At 38.5% G+C, this 23022-nt stretch overlaps 1 protein-coding gene across 1 annotated transcript in view; it reads right to left on the reverse strand.

Moving 5' to 3' along the window:
• LOC108759758 (uncharacterized) overlaps window positions 1-23022 on the reverse strand; it is a 328570-nt gene that overhangs the window by 101625 nt on the left and 203923 nt on the right. The gene's annotated exons all lie outside the window — the stretch shown is intronic.

Here is a 23022-nt window from a genome sequence, read left to right on the forward strand (position 1 = left end):
AAATCACAGATATAGAACCCGTTAAATTGCCGTAACGCCTCGACGTTTGACGAATCGAAAGACAAATCGATGTTACTCGACTAGTCGCGAATTGCCGAAGAGCAAGAGTCGTTTCCTCTCTGACGCTAGACCGCTTCCGAGCAGTCTCTCCTCTATCGTCGAGGACTGACGACTTTTTGCGGCGATGACGCTTCAGGTTCGCTCGTCCCGCAACGTTTCTTCCGCACCTCCGGACATCACCTCCTGTTTTCCTCCACGTCGTCATGAGAGACGCGAGGTAGCGTCTACAAGACTTCGACGTATGGAAGATTGATTGCCTACCGTGTTCTTTTTGCGCGCGACCTGGGATATACTTAATGGTCGATTGGTCTGGTCGTCAACATCGATCGAGCACCGACTGTGTCGTGGAAGAAAGGATCTCGAGGTGGCTTCTCGCCAAGGACCACGTGGGTTTCCTTAACGAGAAGCTTCCCTGTTTTGTTAAGGACTGTTTTGGAATCAAACAACACGTACATTCTTAAAAAAACTACAGCGTACATTAAAATCAATGATGTTAATACAATTTACGTTATAATAATGATTTATTTCTTTCCATTTTTAGAATACCTAAGTAAAGAATATTGACAGAAAACTTTGAAGAATTTGTAACGAATTGTAATGCATATAAAGTTTTATATAATAAATACTGAAAAATTGTAAACGAAAAATTAAGTATGTACGACAATATATTAAGCTTACAAAATCAGAATATTCTCTTAATCCGCTTACTGAATATTCTCTGATACGCTTATTGAATATATCAAATAGAAATTTCTGTGTAATCGTTGTAATAGTGTTCCAATATTGAATAACTATTAACGAAAAAATATTCCCCTTAATAACATTATGTAATAATCATTAATGTATTGCACAGTAAAGTTTGCAATGTGCAACAAAAACATATAAAAAAATAGAGATTATCTCTCAATTAGTCAACCGCTTGTTATTTAGTTACCTCCGTCAAATTAATTATTAATCAATGGACGATTGGAAAATGTTTCCGACTAGCTCCCGATTAGAGAGAACAACATCCGTCTGCAATTTACTTCCGCAACGGTGGGGATGCTTGTACGTCTCTACGGGTCGTCGTTACCGACGTGCAACATCTGCGATCATCGTTCTCCTCGCCGTGCCTCGCTTCCTTGTGAGGCAGCTAATTAATTATTGTTTCAGAGCTGCCGCTACCGCAGCGGTGCTAGAAACTCCCGGTGCACTATTTGCACAGCGCGGACTGGAGGAAAGATGGGCTCGCTTAGTACAAAATTATGACTCGTACAGTTGCGCGAAAGATGAAGGTTGACGAGCAATTTTTCCCTGCGCAATTTTCGTACGTCATGGGAAATCAACCGGAAGTGCATCTAAACGGGCCCTTTCTCATGTGCGAATAATTATATCGCGCTATTTTTCACGTCGAAATAATTATGCGAAAGAGTACGCACGGTAATCGGTTAAAGTACACGCATAAATCAAATTACACGTATAGTCGTGTCTAAAATTATAAAATTTATAAGGCATTTTTATAAATTTTTTAAATTTTAAATCTGTAGATCAAAATAAATACAACGAAATTTGTTAACTTCGGCTTCATTTATTAATAAATTATCAATATTTAATGATTTATTACACTTCCATTTTGCTTTATGATACTTTTGCAATTTTTTTTTGGTAAACTTTTTACTAGTTTTCTGTTAGTGAATTTCGTTATTTGTTCTCGTACTTCCATAATCGCAATTTATCTTGTTTTGAAATGCATTCTTAATGGATTTCTTTCTTCAAGTAAACCCATAAATATTCATCGAGTTGATGTCAGAACTTTGTGGACGCCAATCTATGATATTGAACCTATTTTTTTAAACAATGTCATATACATGACATTTATAAATACCATTACGCAATAAATTGAAAAAAATATACATGCATGTATCTTAACTAATTCCAAGAAATTACTAAAAGAAAAAGTAATTCGTCATTTTTTAGAGAAACGCTAATCAATAAAGTGCTTAATAATTTTATAGCTCTAATTTTATACTTTCTGTTCGAGTCGAGTCTTTAGAAGAAAAATTGTAACAACACATCTTTTCTAAAAATGAGCCTCTCCTTTGCTGTTGTTGAAAGTAAATGGATAAACAGGCAGAAAAATCTTTAAAAATAACGAAGTTACTCTAAACCGTATTTATACTTTGTGCAATATCATATCGATTATTGAACTTTTGCAGACAAACAGGATTTATCCATCCTACTGATAAAACGGTAGCTCTCCCGTTGGAAACCGGGCAGTTCGTTGTATACACGGAATCCTTTACGTGGATGTTTCTCGCTCGTGAGTTTTGCAGCATCGCGTCGTACTTCGGAAATCAGCAGGCTGCGAGTAAACAAGTCTCTTTTCATCAACTTCGACGGATGAAGCGGCTGTATTTACCGGAAACTCATATAGTCGCCGACTACGAGCGCAAACATCGATGGTGCACGCTTGTACTACGTGACTACGGCGAACTTTAATAATTTTGTCTTCGAGCCTAGTAGAAAAGGTGTGCGACGGCGACGCTGCGTCGCGACGTCTCGGTTGACCGTGTTCGCTCTTAATACATGGATCCTTCTCTTTCTCTTTTCTTCTCTCGCTTGGCGCGGCAATTTAATAAATCAACGTGCCTGTCTTCGATAGACCAGCAGCACACACACACGCACATACACATTCGGCCGAGTTTGATAAACGGCGGCTTCTCTCACGGCCGAATAATTTGCCGATCTCGATACGCGAGGCTCATCCGAATTCGGCTGCGATGCGGAATTTCAGGCTTCGCGACTGCGATTACGTTCGATAAATTCTTCATCGATTTCGTAGAGATCACGAGCGGAGCGAACGAGTGGTCCGTCGAATAAAGCGAGTGGAAGTTTGTTATCAGCAAAATCGCTCGTGCCCGTAGATAGCATCGCTCTAAATCATTGTAGCCGGGCCAGTCCGCGCTTTCTCTTTTATGTGGATTTTCTGCAACGTGGACTGCAACCACAATGCGATCAATCAAATCCGTCAGAAAATCGTGACTCACGCTCAACCGAGAATTGGCGTTCCATCAGAGCAGTGCGTTCACAATGGTATCAAAAGATTAGATTGAAATGGTAATATGACGCATGTTACGGCTACCAAAAAAAAAGTTTCGTGTAATAAAAAAAAAACTTCTGTAAAATAAATATTTTCATTATAAAATGGTGTGTGCGTTCTATATCAATTTTTCATCCCGGCGCTAATCGCCGTTGCCGACTACGAATTTCCAACTGTTATTCAATTACGATGCTATATACAACAGTTAGCCCCCCAACGTATGCACGCTCATTGTGAACGCAAGGTGTGAGCCGCAACCTGGGATCCCACAGCATAGGGATGCGTTTGTAATTCCATTTACCACATAAGTGGATGGCGCAACGTGCAGATGGCATGCTTAATAAAGTGTACTTAACCGAGTCGAGGTTGAACCCCGCCTCGACCCGGCCTCGATTGCATTCGCGTTTCGTACCCCCTTCTCTCTCTCTCATCCTCCTCAGCGGTATTAGAACCTCCGAATGTCTTAGAAGGTGGAGTGCATTTCGCCACGACAACTGTTCATAATTGCATTGCCAATTGTGATAGATGTTATGCGCACGTTAGACGTTTCTTTGTTCAAATGTAGTTACGTTACAATCGAAATAAAATAGATATTCGTTCATTTTTCTTTGCTACAGTTATTCAACGTCAAATACGTTATAATTTTATGATTGATACGGACATTAAAAATATTTGAAATTTTTAATTATCAATATAAATTAAGAATGAATTTATATAGATTAATTAATTATTAATTTATATTGATAATGAATAAAAATTTCAAATATTTTTAATAACCGTACAGATTAATATTTGTTAAACTCGATATTTCAGAGTAAATAAGAGTGTATACGTATATTTTATCAGCGACAGAAAATAGCTGTGCATTACAATAATATTTTCTATAAAAACTAATTTTAAAACACTTTTCAACGAATATAAATCAATCGGCTGTCTCTGAAAGACGAAAGTTAGATAAAGGTAATTAGATCGTCTCCCGTGGATCGCGTACGAAAACCAATACGTAATTGCGTCTAACTCTCTGACATTCTTGATTTGCCAATAACAACACATTTACATAAATAACAAGAATACTTCTCACAGCTGCGATTCGTCCAATTATATTCGAGTGATCATCAATGATACTGCGTGCTACTGGAAGACGAACGTGGCCATGACTGTAAATAATTCCGCGGCCGATCATACTAGAAATACTAGCAAACTCGCACGTGTGCTCGACATTCTTGGCGACCTATCGGTGATCGTAAGATCATCGTGCCTCTGAATCCTTGCCAAATTGGCGACAGACATAGTCTATCGTTCATAAATTCGTAAACATAATTTGGCAAAAGAATAGTACTTAGCTCTAAATCCTAAGAGACTCTACTGTTGTATTTTTGTTTCTTTTAGAACTGTGGTAAACTCTATGTGAGAAAGAAAATAACTGTCTTTCTTAAATACCCAAAATAAGAAAAACCGACTTGTGTAAAGATTAAGTTGACACACAGTTCATAAATTATTCATGAATATACACTTCGTAAGAGAGAATGAGAAAAATTAAAATTCAACAAAATATTTATTATGTATTAAAAAAAAGAAGATTGTAACTAAATATCGAAAAGACAGAATATCAGTATTTAATACGTTTAGCATCTCGTTTATTTTTATGTCCAGTAACTTTGTAAGATATAAATATCAATTAACGAACTGAATATGTGAGACTTCAAAGCCGTGGAAATCTCATGGATGTGCTGTTACTTCAAGAAACGGCGTATCTGCAAATGCGATTACGACCAAAAGCTCCCGCACACGGCCAAATGATTCCCTCTTCTCGAAATCCCACGGCTTAGAAAGTGGGAACAGGTCTGCTCTGCGAACGTGCATAATTGCACGTTCGGCGTTGATCACATCGGGGACACGTTCCGTATACAAACGCGCGGTGTCTAATAAGACAAAGCAGATCGTATGCATAAATCCCTGTGCAATTTTCCGCGACATGATGAAAAATTTACACTCAGCTGCTCGATGCGAGGACTGCGCGTTATTTCATGATACAAATTAGAGATAGTCAAATGATTCACAATTGAAAATACAAGAGGACATAATATAATATCATTATTAATGAAATAGACAATAATATCATTATTGAATATCTATTTCACCCATATACTGCGTATATATTATATAACAAATCTACCATTGTTAAAGTTATGTAAAATATTTGATCTAATTAGTTCCCATCTTTTACATTTCACTGACAATACGTGTAATATGATAATCCCGAGATACACGTTTATTAAAGTTTTACAGTTTTTCTTAGAGTAAAATTTGTTATAATTCATTATTTTTTATTGTATTCTTACCTTAAGATATGACATTGTTATATGAAATATGAAAGATGTTTCAGCGCCATTGGCTGCATTCAACAGAGAAAACTAATCAGTTAGATTTTGCGAAGAACTAAAGGCAAGAACCAATCATATTAAAAAATCACTAAGCGCTAACTGATTAATTTTCTCTGCTGAACGCAGCTTTTTACTATAATAGCTTTCCCGCCCTTTAAGGGTAATTAAAGTAAAGTTTTAGGCAATGTTACTGTCTATCGTGATTGTCAAAAAGCATCCTAATAATTTTTCTCGTAAATTTTACATTTATTCCTCGTTCAACATCATTATTGCACGCTACTTGCGCACAGCGATTGGGCATAGATAACAGGAAGCTACACAGTATAAAGCACGATCTATATTCTACGACACGCATGGCTTCCCGGTGGTCCGATGGATCTATCGGGATTTACGTTCGTCCAACAATGAGGTTACCGGAAAGAGGGCTTACGTGGCGCCGGCGTGGCATTTCGAGAGACGGGGCAGAACGAATACAACGTGTTCAAGGGAGTTGCACACAATGAGATTGCAACGGAGATGACGAGCGACGCTGTGGAGAATAGGTAATCTCGACTGTCGTAATTACCAGACGCTGATAATACCTTGATTGGTAACGGGTATTAAAGGGTAGAATCTAATTATGTCGCGCTATCCTTGAATTTGATCACTTGACGGACAACGATCTTCTCCTCCGAATCCGCGATGTGGACTTCGCAGCTTAAATCGATACGTGCGCGTGCGCCAGTGATGCATCTGATGAGTCGAAGATTCAGCGAATGTTATCAACAAAACGCTAATCCATCAATATAATTTCACGTTGTAATTCACATGAAGTGACATCACATGGAAAAGACAGTTTAGTTAAAGTATCTAAAAATTTAACTAGATACAGATCTGAAAATAATTTCGTTGAACCATCAAAATAATAATGTAAAGCGCTCAAACTGAAATGTCAAAAGTTTTACTGGAATGTCAAAATTTTTTGCAGCACTGCTCATCGTACTTGAGATTTCTACGTAATTATTTCGATGGTCCAACGAAATGATTTTTAGATCTGTATCTTAAATTGTTCTTTTCGTGCATGATTAAAAGGAAGTTTACATTTGATCTCTACAAAGGGACATAATTTTTGTGCTTTTGTGTTTTGTTAAATACATTATTTGCAAGTCGCGAATATCGTTGCACTTAGAAAATTTGAGGCAAAACGCAAATTACTGGACATAAACGGCTCGGTCGTTAGCGTGCGATGTAAATCTTATTTGCGACAGTAACAGAAGGATATATTGACGCACGAATGAACAAATGGCACGTATTCGAAACTGCATCGGGGCTGCCAATAACCCTGACGTTCTATGGTTAATTACCGTCGAGCCACGCGAACGCGAACTTCAAAGCCTCCCTTGCGTCACGGTTGATTCGGCGACCGAGTGTTTCCGGTCGCCTGCGAGCCGCGCGCAATGGGATTCGACTAATGAGTAATTGTATTTCGCTGGGCATAGCCATTTTCCGCGCTTTTACCGTATTAACGAGTTTTTACGAGATTACTGCATGGACACGGACGCAGTTTCGCCGACCAGTGCGTCATTGCAGTAGTGTGCCTTGATAACTGGCTGCGTATCAGAGGCTTTGTGTCCTCCGTGCCCGAAGGGAATTAAATTCTGCATTAGGAAGTTTTAGCGATAACCGCGGTTACCAAGTATAAGCCGTCACGAAAATTTCCGTATCATGTGTAGCGTTCGAAACATCGCAAAAATTCTACAAGTTATATTTCAGATTACATCGTAAGTTCGGAATTCGATTCCTGGAGCGAGCTTCCAAATTAAAAGCGTTATATAACGTGAAATCATTGTTATAACATTATATTTCAAAATTATAAAATAGATATTCGAAACAAGTACTGTATCTACATTTATTTCCATGATGATACAGGTATATTTTTCCAGAAACAAGGCACGAAATATATCAGTTTGTAAATATTATTATACAGCACGCGAGCGTACGGCACGACGTCCATTTTCCTTCGCGAATTGCGGGACCGTAACATTTTTATCGTCTCGTAGGTACGCATGTGTTCTCGGGAAAAAATGCATCGGCAAGAAAAAATGCGCGAACACACACACACACACACACACCCCGCGATTCGAGAGAGCGGCGAGGAAACGTACGCGGTCGCGAGGGAGAGGAAAAGAAAGGAAAACGGAGAGCAGTGAGTCGAGTAGCCGCGGGCCGGAATAGAAATTAAAAAATTGCGAGTACCGGTCCGGTCGGGCCAAGCCAGGGCGCGAGAAGTTACGGACGATTTTACGCGCGGGCGCGCATAAAATGTTGTATGCGCTTTTATGCAGGCTGACGCTGTAAAAGTCCACAGTTAAGCTTAACGGCCGGGCAATGAAAACGATGCGTAAACCGGAAAGGGAGAAACGCGAGTCCGTTCGCCCCTCAACCTCCTCCGGTTCGCGGTCCCTTGACCCACATAGTCGTACGGGCGTGCGCTCTGCATTCATTTCAGAAAAGTAGTTCATCGCGGAAATCATAAACTACCGTCGTGTATAAAAGCGTAACCGTCCGTCTCTCCACGTAATCCACCGCGACCCGAGATTTTTATAGCTTAAGATACGGCCGCGTGCGCGAGCACTCAAGTATCCCTTAAGTATTCTTTCCGTTTTAATCCCACCGTCAAGATTTAACCAGGTGTAAAGGAAATGTCCCTTCGCGTTAAAAGGTACAGGATCTCGCTGGCTAAGATTTTTCTTCCACACGGGGTTTTTTTTTTAAATCCACCAGTGCGTTTATTATTATCATCTTAAAATTCGCGTTAATCAGAAACAATTGATTTTTCATATTTATTTTATCAAAGAACGAAAACTTGCTCGTTAATTAACAAATAATTCTCATTTATCTGATAATGATGTGTATTTAACAGAAATATCATAATATAACGTAAATAATGTGTCGTAATAATGTAAATTCTTAATATAATAATAAATGTAATTAAAATCAGTTTAGATATGAGTAAAAGTTATTTCCTATCGTTTTTAATTCTTACGCTATATTTTAATTAATCATCAAGATATGTGATATAATATATAGATAAATATATGTTATAAATAATAACAGGCAATAAAGAAATCTTTCTAAAAAGACGATATTTATCACGATGACAGTGCAGGCCCATGTGCTTACTTCTATGCCACTTACGATGCATTTATGCAATTGAAAGGACGTAAAGTTATGCGTCGACACACGCATGTCATGAAAGTGGAGTGCGAGCACGCGTTCATTTAAAGTGGACCATTAGAACGCATTGCTGATGCTCTCTGCTTGCGTGGCACAATCACGTGTATTTAGAAGCGCACACTGAAAAAAAAGGATTGGCTGTTGCAGCAAATTAGATGGTAAAATATGGCATAGCATTTTAATTGATTGCAGCAGCCAATTTTTTGCTGTGTTAAGTCAATTTTTACCTATCGAAATCCTATACTGACATCGCGGATAGGCTAACGCAACCAAAAATTGGCTGTTGCAACCAAAAATTGGCAATTAAAAATGCCATGCCATATTTTACCATCTAATTTGCTGCAGCACCCGCAATTTCCTTTTTTTTTCAGTGTATATTTATATACATATAAATATGTAGATATGATCGATTGGAGAATTATGAGGCACTTACTCGATACGAAATTTGATGCGTAAAGGTAAAACGAATTCTTAAGCGGTCTCTAGTACTCAATATTATTGTATAATCATTTCGTATAATCATACTTTTGATGTTCCATTTAAATAAATCAAAACAAACAGTTTATAAGCTCAATACAACCTCCAGATGATCATTAATATTGTACAATATCAAATATAGTGCAATAATATTAATCGTCTACAGACTGCTTCAGCTTTTGAATTTATATAGAAAATTTCCTAAGATTGTTGTTTTTCCACCGTACGTTGCGATTACGGTGCAAAAATAATTACGAAATAATGCGGATTAAATGTATTTACGTGTTTATGTAGACCGAACCACGACGTATAAAATATGCGTACATTTAATGTCTAATTTCAATTTGCGTGTTTCAATTTCGTGTGTAGTGATGTGAAATTGACGAGCGAACATTGTTGATATAGTTTGACACGCACACGGGAGAAGCTAATATACCAGAAACATTTCCATCAACCGCAGCTATGTATCAAATCCACTAAAATCCTCGTTTAATATTCACAGGTCACATGTGCTCCATGTTAATCCCCCGGCCGAAGTCGCAACTTATTTTTTATTATCGCCATAATAAACTATGGGATTAAGGTTGCTTATAATTTTATGCGCGGTGTTCTATAGCGCTCTATTATCTCACGCTGATATTTTCGAAGGTACTCGGTGTACACTAGCGATGATACCGTCATATAACGCCAGTACTCAGGATAATGCAGCATAAACGCATGCGCTCGATTGCGTGCGGTCGCATACAAGCCAGGAAGTGCATCGCGTCAGCATAAATTTTATGACCGAGCGGTCGAGCCTGGAAAATTGCTTGAGCCATGCTAAGCTAAACCTAATTTTCCAAAGGAAACCGCATTACTTCGATAATACTGGCGCTTATTCTACAATACTAAATATTTATTTTTTCTTATCTACTTATATTAGTTACATACCGACATGTGTCTTTTATTTTAGAATGTTTTCGATGAAAATCTCGATACTTATTCGACAAACAATAATTCAATTATATTGTACAATGTAAAACTATTCAAGATATTGCTAAATAGTTTTACATTTTTTCTGACATCTTATTGTATCTCAATTTTAATTGTTCTGTTTGATGATTATCGCAATAAATGAAAATTGATAATATTCCATGATATAAATACATTTTTTAATTATAAAACAATTTAAGCTAAGTATAATAATGTGTATAAATAGCATTCATATATATTTAACGAATTTACAAGCTAGGGGTGTCTTAAATATTCCGAATAATAAAGTTATTTTAGTTTTAACAGTTTTAGATTAATTTTTAATTTTAACTAGAATATCCAATTAAAAAGAATTGAAGAGTGTTGTTAAATTATTTGTTTATTAAATTTTTCATGTAATCGAATGTGCGTTTTAATATTTAATGTATTTCGAATGTATATTTTAATATTTGATGTAATTTGGAAATGTATATTTAATACTTTTCTACAGCAATATATTTCATTAATGATAACGAGATATGATAGTAGATATACTCAAAGCTGTTCGCTTATTGCCACATCGTTAAATTGTCGTTAGAAAGATAAACGTGCGAATGAAAAAGCGAATTGTACGTCCATCTCGCGTTCACCATCGGGAATCAACATCCGGTCGATCATTGCAGCCTTGTGTTTGGAACGCACGCTATTGTTTTGGTTTTTCCTGGGTGTTGTCTGTACGAGAATCGTTAGTAGTATATACGTAATCGATTCATGTAGAACGAACTTTTATCGTGTGAATGAACCGGGGATGACTCGGGTCGAGAATAAAAATTCATATTGCGAACAAAGGATAAGTTGACACGATAAATATTTGAAAAAGATCGCGGCGATGGTTTCTAAATGTATTCTGAATAGAAATCGTGATGCACTTTAAATAAATAAATTTTGGAAGCTGCAAGTCTAGCATGTATCTATTAAAACAAAAACGATTATACTTACCGATATAAATGCTAGTTAAAAAAAAAACCTTAAAATTTAACATCGAATTCCTCCGGCCGAGGAAGATTTCGGTAAGACCAAGAGTTTCGAATAGTATCGACGACAAGATGTCGCGGAACTCTGAGACTGACAACGTAGATGACAAATTGTCTAACCCGCGCTCAAGTTTACGGACGAGTTCGGGGATGCGAAAGTGACAGGGTGAGAGAAATGTATAGAGAGGCGGAGGGAAAGAGAGAAACATTCCCAATCGATCGATATCGTAACGGCTGCAAACCGTAAACAGGGGCGGGAATCGTTAAATATTGAAATCCGAGCGAAGCGTAACGCGATATCGGACTAACGCGCTAGTACGTCACTCATATCGATTAGCGGTTTTCCATTTTTAATGAAGAATTCGTTACACGTCGTGTTGCGCAGCTCGCTCGCTCATTCGTTCTCCCTCCCCCCCTCCCTCTCTATGTATCTACCTGTCTCTTTCCTCTCTGATCATTTCCATTCCGTTAATTCTCGCGATTAGCGCAAGCACGGTCAAGCGACATCCCAAACGTCATTTAATTCACTCGCGCTTCTTCCGCGAGGAAACGTTTCTAACTTTCCGCACGTTGCATCGGTCGAAATTGTCCGAAAATATATGCCCGACTGCCGCTTTTAATTACCGTGCTTATATCGAGTTTCGCGAGGCGTAAGCCGAATTTTGCATAATTGCGTCAGGGAACCTTTTAAATGAGTGTCAATTAGCACGAGATCACATTCATCATAATGCAACGAATTATAACTTTTCGGATATATATACACAGAGAATGACGTCCCGCCAGATGCGGACAATGAATATGTACGATTGGTGATCTTTAATCGTCGTATCGGCGCTCCGTCACGATTTTCATTTCGACATCGCGCTCGCGTCACGTTTCACGTCCGGTAAATGCACGCGGCGCATGACTGTTCGGCACGGTTGAAAGGCGGATAATGGTCGGGGATCAACGCTGCCGACATGATCGACGTGTCCGAATAATTGACGTCCGCGATTATCAGTCGATGCCAGCCGAAAGTGTCTCGCCGCTTCCTCGACAAAGACACTTGTCCGTTTCCTCATTAGCCATAATCACTCCTAACGAGAGGATCGATACCGAGCAACAGGGGCGAAAAAATGTCTCGCTTCTCCCTCGGTGACTTCCAAGTGTTTCGGAGCTTTTCTTTAATTGTCCAAAGTTTCGAGAAAGACGGAACTCTCGAAGTGTTCTTGATTCATCGTCCGACGCGCAAATACAGAGCCTTTTTACGAATCAATCGAGCGCAATTGTAACTCTTCCTCAATTTATATTTATTACTTTTTAACTATATAAGTCACTTTTTTGTACGAAAATGTTAGAACAAATCTAAAAGTAGTGGGAAAGGAAATAAAAGTGAGACAAAGTTATAATATAAATAAGTAAAGGTCGATTGTGCGCGAAAACAGAAAATATTCGTAGATTGAATAGAACAATAGAAGCGGGGAGAGCGTGTAATGCTGGACCAACCTGGAGAAGAAAGAACGAAAATATGACCAGAAAAAAGAAAGAAAATGAAACGTCGGGGTGCCGTCGCGATAACGCCGGCCAATAATGGGCGCAAAGCACCACCCGCCGTTAAAATCGCTCGAACTACCTCTCCCTTCCTAACCTGCCTCTTCGTTAGATTTATCGCGGAGGGCTTAAAAAAGAAGCAGGAGAGAGGCACAGGATAAGGGGAGACGGACGGGGATGTATTCGCTCGACGATCCTCATGGAGGGTGTCTGTGCGACGGAACGGGAGGTTGAATGAGAGAGTGAGAGTGAACGAGAAAAAGACAAAAAAAAAGAAGCGGTATTGCGAAGACCTGTGCGAGGCGAGTAGCCTAATTTATAATATTTATCGCCGGTGACCGATAATGGAATTTCACCGACGTGACTTCACGTACCATCGACACTAAATCGTAAATCGGTACCACCCCTACGGCAAAATCGTAATATTCGTCGTAAACGCACTCATCCTTCCGTGGAGCGCATTTTTTTTGCCGGCCGCGGATATTATTGCGGATACATATAAAGAGATGATAACTCGACGATCGTTGAAATTGACGCACATCACTATAAATATTCTTTTAATCGCAAATTCTGTAGACAATAATTTATCAAGTCGATATTTTTTCAACAAAAATGTCAATAGAAATTGATATTTACCATTTGTAGCTGCAGTAATTTTCGATATTATACGACTTCCATGCAGTTCAAATTACAATCCTATCTATAAATAAAGTTTTGTGATGTTTATACCCTTAGCTCGTAAATTTTATAGCACCCGCAGCGTGTAGATGTGCATGTCTAGATATATTCGCTTATATGCTCGCGCATGTAACGCATTCTATTACAAATCCCGATCGACGCTGTAATACGATCTGCATATGTATTTGCGATGTCCGCTCTCGAGGCCGCGTTCGCCGATAAATCGAGCTGCAAACTGCGCGGAAGGGCATTCGATTTGCTAATTAACCCTCTTCAATTTTGTCCCAAATATTGACCCGAGTTCGCGCTATTGTTGGTTCGGTTAGAAACTACGAAATCGGAAACTACGGGCTGGCATTGGCACACGCACGTTCGAAATTGCGAGTTCGACTCGAATAATTAATCCATTTTCATCACTTACGAAAATTGTTTGCTTGCCGAGTTGTTTACACGTCGAAATTAAGTTTGTTTGCGAGCGAATAGCTACTAATAACGACCACACGTGCAAGCACGGGCGACAAACACCTGTCACTCAATTATGCAATCTCTGTATCTTCCGCAAGAAATACTTATGAACGGTTGCTTCTCGTATCTGGATGGGATTCGATAAATTTGAGAAATCTCATCTGAAATCGTCGTACAAAATTTTCCAACCCTTGTTTTGCTGAGGATAAAAAATATTCTCCCACAATTATATTTTTATCTGAAATAACAGAACATTATAGAAAACTTTAAAAAGAGAAGAAACTGGAAGAACATTTTGTATGGAAGAAGTAAACTTGGAATTGCGATAATAGCGTGTTCTTGAGTCCTGACAAAAGTAAAGCGATATTGCTACAACAGCTACTACAGTAGTTGCGTCAACTTTCGTTGTTATTCATCACAATCCTTCTAGACAAAGGAGGATAAAACACCAAGTACAAAACACTGCAAAGGGATGATTCTGATGGTCGCTGTGCTCGTGCTACATGTAAGGATAACCAAGCCCATTATTACCTCTCGGCTGCTTTCGGAATTTGCTTCGCGAGAGAGAGGGATTGTTTAAGATTCTCGTAGAAACGCACACGTGGCTGTATTGTGCATAGTCGAACGCGGCGCACGACATAGGTATAGACACACCCGGTAGGACGCAAGCAGCCAAGGCGAATTTCTCGATAACCCAAGTTATTAACTCATAAAGGCCAAGTTAAGGTAGGTAGGGCTAGGGGATGAAGCATCCCCCGCTATTATCGCGAATTTACATGCCCGGGTGGTAAGGACGAAGGAGACGAGGGCACGAGATGCCCGGATCTCCTTTCCCTCCTTCCTTATTCCCTCTCATCCTACGGAGGATCTACCCTCGATCCCTCGTGTCTACCCTCCGCCCGATTTCATCGGCAATAAAAGCTTACGCTATAACGCATAATGGTTTAATTAAGAAGTTGTCGCACCGGCATTCTCGGGATACTGTGAGCGGAAGACGACGACACCTCGGATGCCCGAGTCGATTTCCCGTTCGATTCATTCGCCATCCCGAAATAGAACCGCGATGATATCTACGTGGCTAATTAAAACAAGTGCTGCTCCCGTTTATCTGTATTCTTTACTGAAAGTAATAAATTTAAATATATAATGCTACGTGCTGATCAAAATTTGAACGTATAATATATCTAAAATGTTAAAATAAAACAATTATTTTACGCATTTAATTGTTGACAAGACAACCAATTATATTGTATAAAAAACATAGATAAAATAATATATTTTATGGCACAGTAGTTCAAATGTAAACAATTGCTATCGATAAGAATATAAATTTCCAATATTCTAATAAAAAAATGAGCCAAGCAAGAATTTAGCGCTAATAAATATTCATATATTTCTCTTAAATAAATAAAAATTAATTAAACGTTGAACAAGTTCAAACGACTCGCACTAGGCCTGCAATTAAAACTATTTAGTTTTAATTAGCGTTTCACTGACGATGACTTAATGCGAGGTCGAAGCGTTTGAATTTGTTCAATATTTAATTAATTTTTATTTATGTGAGAGAAATATATGAGTATTTATTAGTGCTACATTCTTGGTTGCTTCATTTTCCTATTTATTACAGTATTGGAAATTTCAATTTGTTGAGCCTTTGTAGATACTTGTTTTTTAAGAATATAAATTCTTTACATAACGGATGAATTATTGTACGATTAATTGTAATTACGCGTATAAATAATTGAAAATTTCATGGGCGAAACTGCTCGCTTGAAACGCGATTTAAATGGACCTTTAATAAATATCATTTATAAGTTATTGCATCACTCTTCATCATTTATGAAAGAGATTATATGATTTCATACGGACAATTTCATTCTTCTACGCATCCAATATAGAAGGAACGAGAGGGATACTGAAAGGTGAGGGGCGAAGTCCGCTGAGATGTGAAATGGGTTTAATTAATCTTCGCCTAATTGTGTCAGACGCGCGGCGACGACGGCGGTGGCGCCGAGATTCCCAGGAACGTATTAATTTATGCCGCCGAATTATGCAGCCCTCGCAGGTGAACGCTTCCGCCTTTCAGGACTTCTCATAACTCAGTCGCGAGAGTAGTCTTGTTGAAGGGAGCTAATCACGAAATCTCAGAATCGTCCCGAATCTGTACAACCCGTTTGTGTTAATTCTTTTAAAGACAAATTTTTTTTTAAGTATACTGCTAAATTTACAATATTAAATTATACCCAATTTGAATTATTTTTAATCATTTCTATAGGTCGCCACTGCTTCAATATGCCTCTAATAATAAAATTAAACAATTTAACTGAAAAAAATGTATTCAACGCAAATTTAGTTGGTTATTTATTATGTACATACGTTAACATCAACATTATTTACTTTGAAGCCAACTACAGAAATAATGGATTGATTTACATTTTGAAATAGAAACCACCTATTGTTTTTTATCAAGTTATCTGGAAAAATGACTTTTTATAACTTGCAAAAAGATTAATACTGTTACATACTTTATATTCGTACAAATTATATTTAAAAATCGTTTTATCGTAGGTATAATCTGTATGAGCACAAAGCATATAAGAGCATTAATCTTTTTGCAAGTTATAAAAAGTTATTTTTGCAGCTGGCTTGATAAAAAAACAACGGGTGCTTTCTATGTCAAATCGATCACATTACATAAATGCTTTTGGTTCTCTCCTATATGTACGATTTGTTGGTTTCCATTAAACCTTAATTAAGCAACTAGTAGCCACCAGCGCGTAATTGAATGGATTAGCTGTCGATCCGCGCAATGCTGATATGAAATTATAGTTAGCAGAGCGATCTAAAGATTAATCAAGAATAAGCGATTTATAATGAGTGCATCACGTTTCTTAATATTTCCATCAATAGACCTGTTACCAGACATTTCCGTCAAATTGCTTCGGATCAAACCAAACGATTCTCAGCAAATCGTCATTAAAATGTGATTATCGAACTCCGCGATTCTCACTTTTCGCCTTGGCTAGTCAAAGACGCAGATTCCAGATATGAATATCCGTTTCAATGAACGCGTAAGAATATTCTCGCAAAGCTCACCGAACCAATCGCGTTACTACATTCTACTCACAGAACGGTTTTATTATTAAACATCCAGTCTTCCTTTATAAAGAGCCGGGCCAGAATATCCCTTCCTTATAACCCGCCCTGCATAATTTAGAATCTTGTGCGAGCAATATTCTCGCGGAAATATACCACATCCACAGCATGGTTCCCGATTAAGTAACACGCATCACCGCACAAACTTATCTCGCGAGCAGCGCGACGTAAGGTCGTAAAAAAATTTTTTACGTTCGCCATAAGATGAACCTCGCGGGTTTCATGGCGCCGAGAACTGAGGAAAAGTGCAACTTGATCGCATCGAAAGTCGCGTTCTCGTTAAGGAGACAGAGGAGATGATATGCGGTCGTGTAAGAGAGCGAGAGCGAGCGAGAGAGAGAGAGAGGGGGGGGGGGGAGATTCGCGAGCATATTTCGGGTCGATTCGCCGGTGCTCTGTGCGTTACCCGTAAACTCCGGGCCCTTATCAAGGGGCCGGTGTGCAAGCGGGAGATAGTAAGCAGTACGTCAAAGAGAATAAGGGATCGATACTCGATAGCCCCCTTTGTTGGAGGATTAGCCCGCGGCTTTCCACACGGACGAGGGGGAGGAGAACAGAGCTCTCCCTCTCTTATGAGAGAAAGGAAGACAAGGGCCGCACAACCTACACGGGGGAGATCCTTACATTGTTCAATCCAAACATAATCGATACGCTCGCAGAGCCATGAAATAACCCGCTACAGCCATTTCCTAATCGTAAAGCAGAACCGCACGGAACGTCGAAAAACAAAGTCTCGTTATGAGCCGGATAAATCCGGTTTCGTTGGTTTTCGAGAGAAATGAAATTGCTCATTGCAAATTACACTGACGTGTAACATAAATTTTTCGTTGTACGTCTGACGAGTATACTTGGTAAAAAAAAATATCTAGTTAAAAATAGAAAACGATTTATACCGAATGCACAACGAACAAAAGCACCCCAAGTAATTTTAATAACCGCTTATATAATACACGAATGAGATTCTATTTTACGTTACATTGCCTGGCTTCGGCCGATGTAATTATTTTAATTGAGTATTACCCGTGAAATGATATACAACTGTTAATGCATCAAAGCGAAGAATTAATTCGAGTAATTAAGCCGATACGCACGCTGCAATAATCGAATATTCATAAATAGAATCAGGGGCAACATACATATTACGATACCTAAATCAATTATCGTAAAAACGCTTTTATAATTGACTTTTATTGTCCACTTACTGCATGCCACAATGCAAAATGCATTTGTTTGCTTTCAGCCGTTCAATTATCAATCATAATCCCACTCAAATATATATTTATGCCATGTTTCATCTTTCTGTCATTTTAGTGAAAAATTATTTTATTGTCTTTAAGGATCCAAGACATTCGCTCGTAGAGATATCGTTCATCATCGTAACTCTAAAAAAGTTCTCTTCTTGAGAGAAAATCGCAAGGTAGACTTTGCAACGTAGTAACTCGGAGAAGTAAATAAACAGCGTCGGATTTGACAAGAACGGACAAACTTGGATATAATTCTCAGAAATGGAGATCCACATGATACGCTTATTGAACTCTGGTAAGAGATTCGTCTGGCTAACGCATGGATATACATGAGGTCCACGTTGGGGCCGACTGCCTCCGTCTTCTCTATTCCGCGAGGATTGTGTTTTATAGATGGATTACGGAGATTTACGCTGGTCCAGACGGACAGGATTCAGTTTTTACATCCGCATCTTGTTTCCGACGTATGCTCCCAGCAAATCGATTTCGCTTCTTATTATTCTGACTATTCTCCGAATCATGCTCGATCGTATCAAATCTGAAGCTTATTTTCAAGCAAAATGTCTGCTTACAATAAATAAATATTTACTCAATAAACAAAATTACAGTTAAATCAAATTAAAAGTTTTTGTGCAAGTAAATATTTATTAATTAATGTATGCTTAGTAGATATTTACACTTAAAACTATTAAAACAAATATTTATTAAAATTTACTATTTTCTTTCAGTATTTTCTTACGCAAGAATTACAGCAAGAGTTGAAATATATAGAAGACAATGTTATGTTGAAATATAAACTATAATATAGTATAGCCAAATAAAGTAAAGTTGTTCTCATAGAATTATCCCATTTACGATATATCACTTGTTCCATTCCTTTTATATAATTATTATTTTTATTACTTTTACCATTTTTAAAGCATTTTTTAATGTAATGTGTGACTCCCCAAAGATCTCCGTATATTTCCAATGCCCTCGAGATCGGTTATACTATGCAACGATCGCGGAGACGTAACCGCAGCAACGTTAAACTCCATTGGAAATGCACATAGATCGAGTAAACTCCTAATTACAGTTGGAGATTCGCGTCTCGCTTTGTGTGTATGTGTATATATGTATGTCTCTGCGATCTTTGGGAGAAGCCCGAGTCCCAAATGCGCGGTTCGATCGATCATTTTCGACTCAGGAAGTTCGAGTGCTTTCGCAGTTTCGAGCTAGATTAACGAGTTTCCTCAAAGCGGTTGTCGACGAAGAGAGAGAGAGAGAGAGAGAGAGAGAGAGAGAGAGAGAGAGAGAGAGAGAGAGAGAGATAGCTTGAGAAAGAGAAACGAGAGACGATGACGACGAGAATGCGAAAGGCGACTTTGTGGTGACGCAGATATAGATCGAGATTCCAGAGCATAACAAAGCCGGAGGAAACGATCGTTAAATCCGTCTGTAATTTCGCTCGAGGGCTACTTTTTGATCAGAGGAAAAACTCGCTGCGGGGATAAATCGTTTCCATCAATTTCGACATGCTTTGCGCGCGTCGAAGAAGAATGGAGTCGAAATAAATCACGAGATAAAGCTGTAACCAAAACTAACGCAATGCAAGACTAAGACAAGCTATAGTTCAACATTAAGGTTAATATAGTTAAAATAATTTTTTTCTGTAGTAAAATAGCATGAATGCACGCAAGGGAGGAGGGCAGAAGAGGACACTTGCCTCCCCTTAAATTTTATCAAATAAAAGCAATTATGAAAATCATTTTTACAACGAACAATTAAACCCTCATACACGTTGTATATAGGGTAACTCCGGTATATACGCCGCACCTATCAAAAACTTAATTTATTAAGTATTATTTACTATGTTTAAAATAAACGAACTATATCAGTAAAAACTTTGTACTGTCTACTACTATGAAAAAAATATTAGAAATCCGAAATATTTAGTTTTCGTATTAAAAAATAAACTTTTTGAAATCTTGCATTTTTGCTATATATAGATAATTGGTGGGATATATGGCAAAAATGTAAGGGTTTCAACAAACTAAACAAAGAATACGAAAGCAAAGCACTTGTATTTTATATAACATGCTTTACTATTCCTCTACACGTATGTATCACGAAATAACCACTAGGTCTTTTACACGCCTTACAGTAATCATTTTATGTAGATTATAATTTATGACGATGCTACTTGTTACACACACACAGTGACAAATCGATTCAACTCACAATAATTTCATTAATAAGAAGCTGAAATTATAACTCAATACTAATATAACATAAAGGCATGTAACAGCGCGGCGTATATACCGGATTTACCCTATTATTTGTAAGAGTTGTTACTCCAGCAAATAATTTCTGGGTGCGAAATTAGCTCGCTCCGCGAAGTGAGCTTTAGCGCTCAAAAAGCGTTCACCGAAACGCGCGCGATTACGATTGTCCCTGTAAGCTGGATTGTTTTCCAACAGGAGAAACGCGCGTGATCGCCATCGTCCACCGTATCAGCGCGCAGCGATGCGGCATTGTGTCGCATTCCGAAAATTGCAGTCCTGTAGAGTGTAGGAATTTCCCGGTACTTCGGCGCACTTGACAACGGTGTAACAAATCCCGTGGAAATTCTACCGGACACGACAATACGTTTTATCATTGTACGACGGAGGATGAGCGACGAACTTCCATAGCGCCATGTGTAACACCGGCGGTAAAGACTGCAGAACTTGCTTCCTTCGTTGTCGAGAGCAGCCGATGGTAGGGGTTCCGTAGGGAAACTACTTCGGGCACAACTACTTCACTTTATTACTGCGCGCTTCACTTCTACTTCACTACCGTGTTCGCGGCTTTACAGTGTCTTCGTCCGTCGTTGCTATCCCGAAACTTTCGAAACGCGCACAGAGCTTGACGCGCGCTGCGCGCTCATGTCGAAGCTACGAACTAATGTCTAATTTATCATCGTTTCTCTGACATCATCGTCGACATACGAGGGTTGTTGATAAAAGGAGTCTAATGAATATACTATTTTACAGCGCAATCGCACGGCTTACCACTTGTTGCTAGACGACGTCGACGATGATGATCAGCGACGTGGCGGTGTCTTTTCAAGCGTGCACAAAGCACTGACAATTTCTCACCGCATATCGGAAATTATGGCTCTTTAGCTTCATTAACTGCGTATTCATATAGCGAATAAATTAATCGGAATTCGCTTCTTCTCTCGTCATTGCTAAACACGTTATAATATATAGATACATTTTTTGCTCATCATAAAATATTTTTAAGTATACACACATAAATAATTGTATAACATGACGATAGCTTTAATAATATATATATATGTAAAAAATGCATTTTACATATACCACAGTTAGTGGTACAAGAGCGCTCTCTGAAAAAAATTGGATGTATTAAAAAAAATTGAAGTTATATTTTAAAAGAACATTACATTCACTAAAACGCATTTACTTATAGTATGGCGCGTTCAATCACTATTAATATCAATTATAGCTTGTCATGCTTTCCGCGAGACATGTTTTTTACGAGATTTTTACAAACGTGAAAATGACATCAATCAATGGATTAATCTTCCTAATCTCTAAACGCAAATTCGATAGAAAATATCTGTAATGAAGATAAAGCTTCGAGAAACACGAATATTTACTTTGAAGCTGTTATCTTGGCACATTCGAAAGAGTCGGAGATGTAAAACTCTGATGAAAAATATCGTGGGAAGCATATTTCCATAAGATATAATCGATAATAATAGTGACTGGACGTCACATCAATATAAGTAAATGCATTTTGAAGCAATATACTTTTAAAATATAACTTCAATTTTTAATATATACTCAGAGAATTCCTGATTCCATTAAATTTTCCATGTTTTAGAGTAAAGCAAATCTATTATCTAGATATATGAAAAATCCTTTTTTAATATAGCAATACGTAATTAATATAGGTCATCCTAACAAGTACGAAAATAACGGTTCGCTGTTATTAAACTCTTAGCAAAATAAACATTACGAAGTTTGTGGAAAATTCGTTCGAGCTGTTTTCGAAGATCGATGATTGCGAACGATCGATATCGTTTGCGAATTGTATGCTGTACAACCACAAAGTGCAATCAACTGGAACGTTTCAAATTTATGTTCGTAAATATTTACGCAATACATCGATTATTGATCGCGAAAGGGAAGTGCAATTACCCAAAAAGCTATTTCAAAGAGAACCGCGAACCAGCGTTCGAGGTCGATAAAAAAGTGCAACTTCAACCTGTTTGCACACATTTGCTATTTTAATTTATCTTTGTTAATATCGCGAGGCAGAACAGGTACCGGGCCGAAAATACAAGAGTGATTTTACGCGGAAACGGATTTTCTCGCAAAGCTGAAAGCGCAGCGCCGGGGGAACTCGATCCGCGAGGTTGAATATCGGTGAGGAATCTGCTCTTTGTCGATTGCTGCTCTGCCGTTGGCCGCCGGTACCATCGGTGTCGGAGGCCGGAAATGGTTTTTCGTGCTCGTCCCTCTTGGTCCCCGCGCCGTCGAAAGTCAAGAGGGTAAATATATGCCCGCAAGACTAGCCTGGTTTTGTCTGTGTCTCTGTGTGCGATAGCGTGTACGGGGGGACCGCGTATATATTTTTGCGCATGTGTGCGTGTCGAGTCTGTGAATCCAGCCAGCAGGGACGCTCACCGCTCTGGAGGCGGTGGTGGCTGCCCCTGCACTTGGCGTGAAAGGCCGTTAGCATAGGAATGGTTCGCC

Source organism: Trachymyrmex cornetzi, unplaced genomic scaffold (genome assembly GCF_001594075.2).
Source record: "Trachymyrmex cornetzi isolate Tcor2-1 unplaced genomic scaffold, Tcor1.1 scaffold204, whole genome shotgun sequence".
Classification (NCBI taxonomy): Eukaryota; Metazoa; Arthropoda; class Insecta; order Hymenoptera; family Formicidae; genus Trachymyrmex; species Trachymyrmex cornetzi.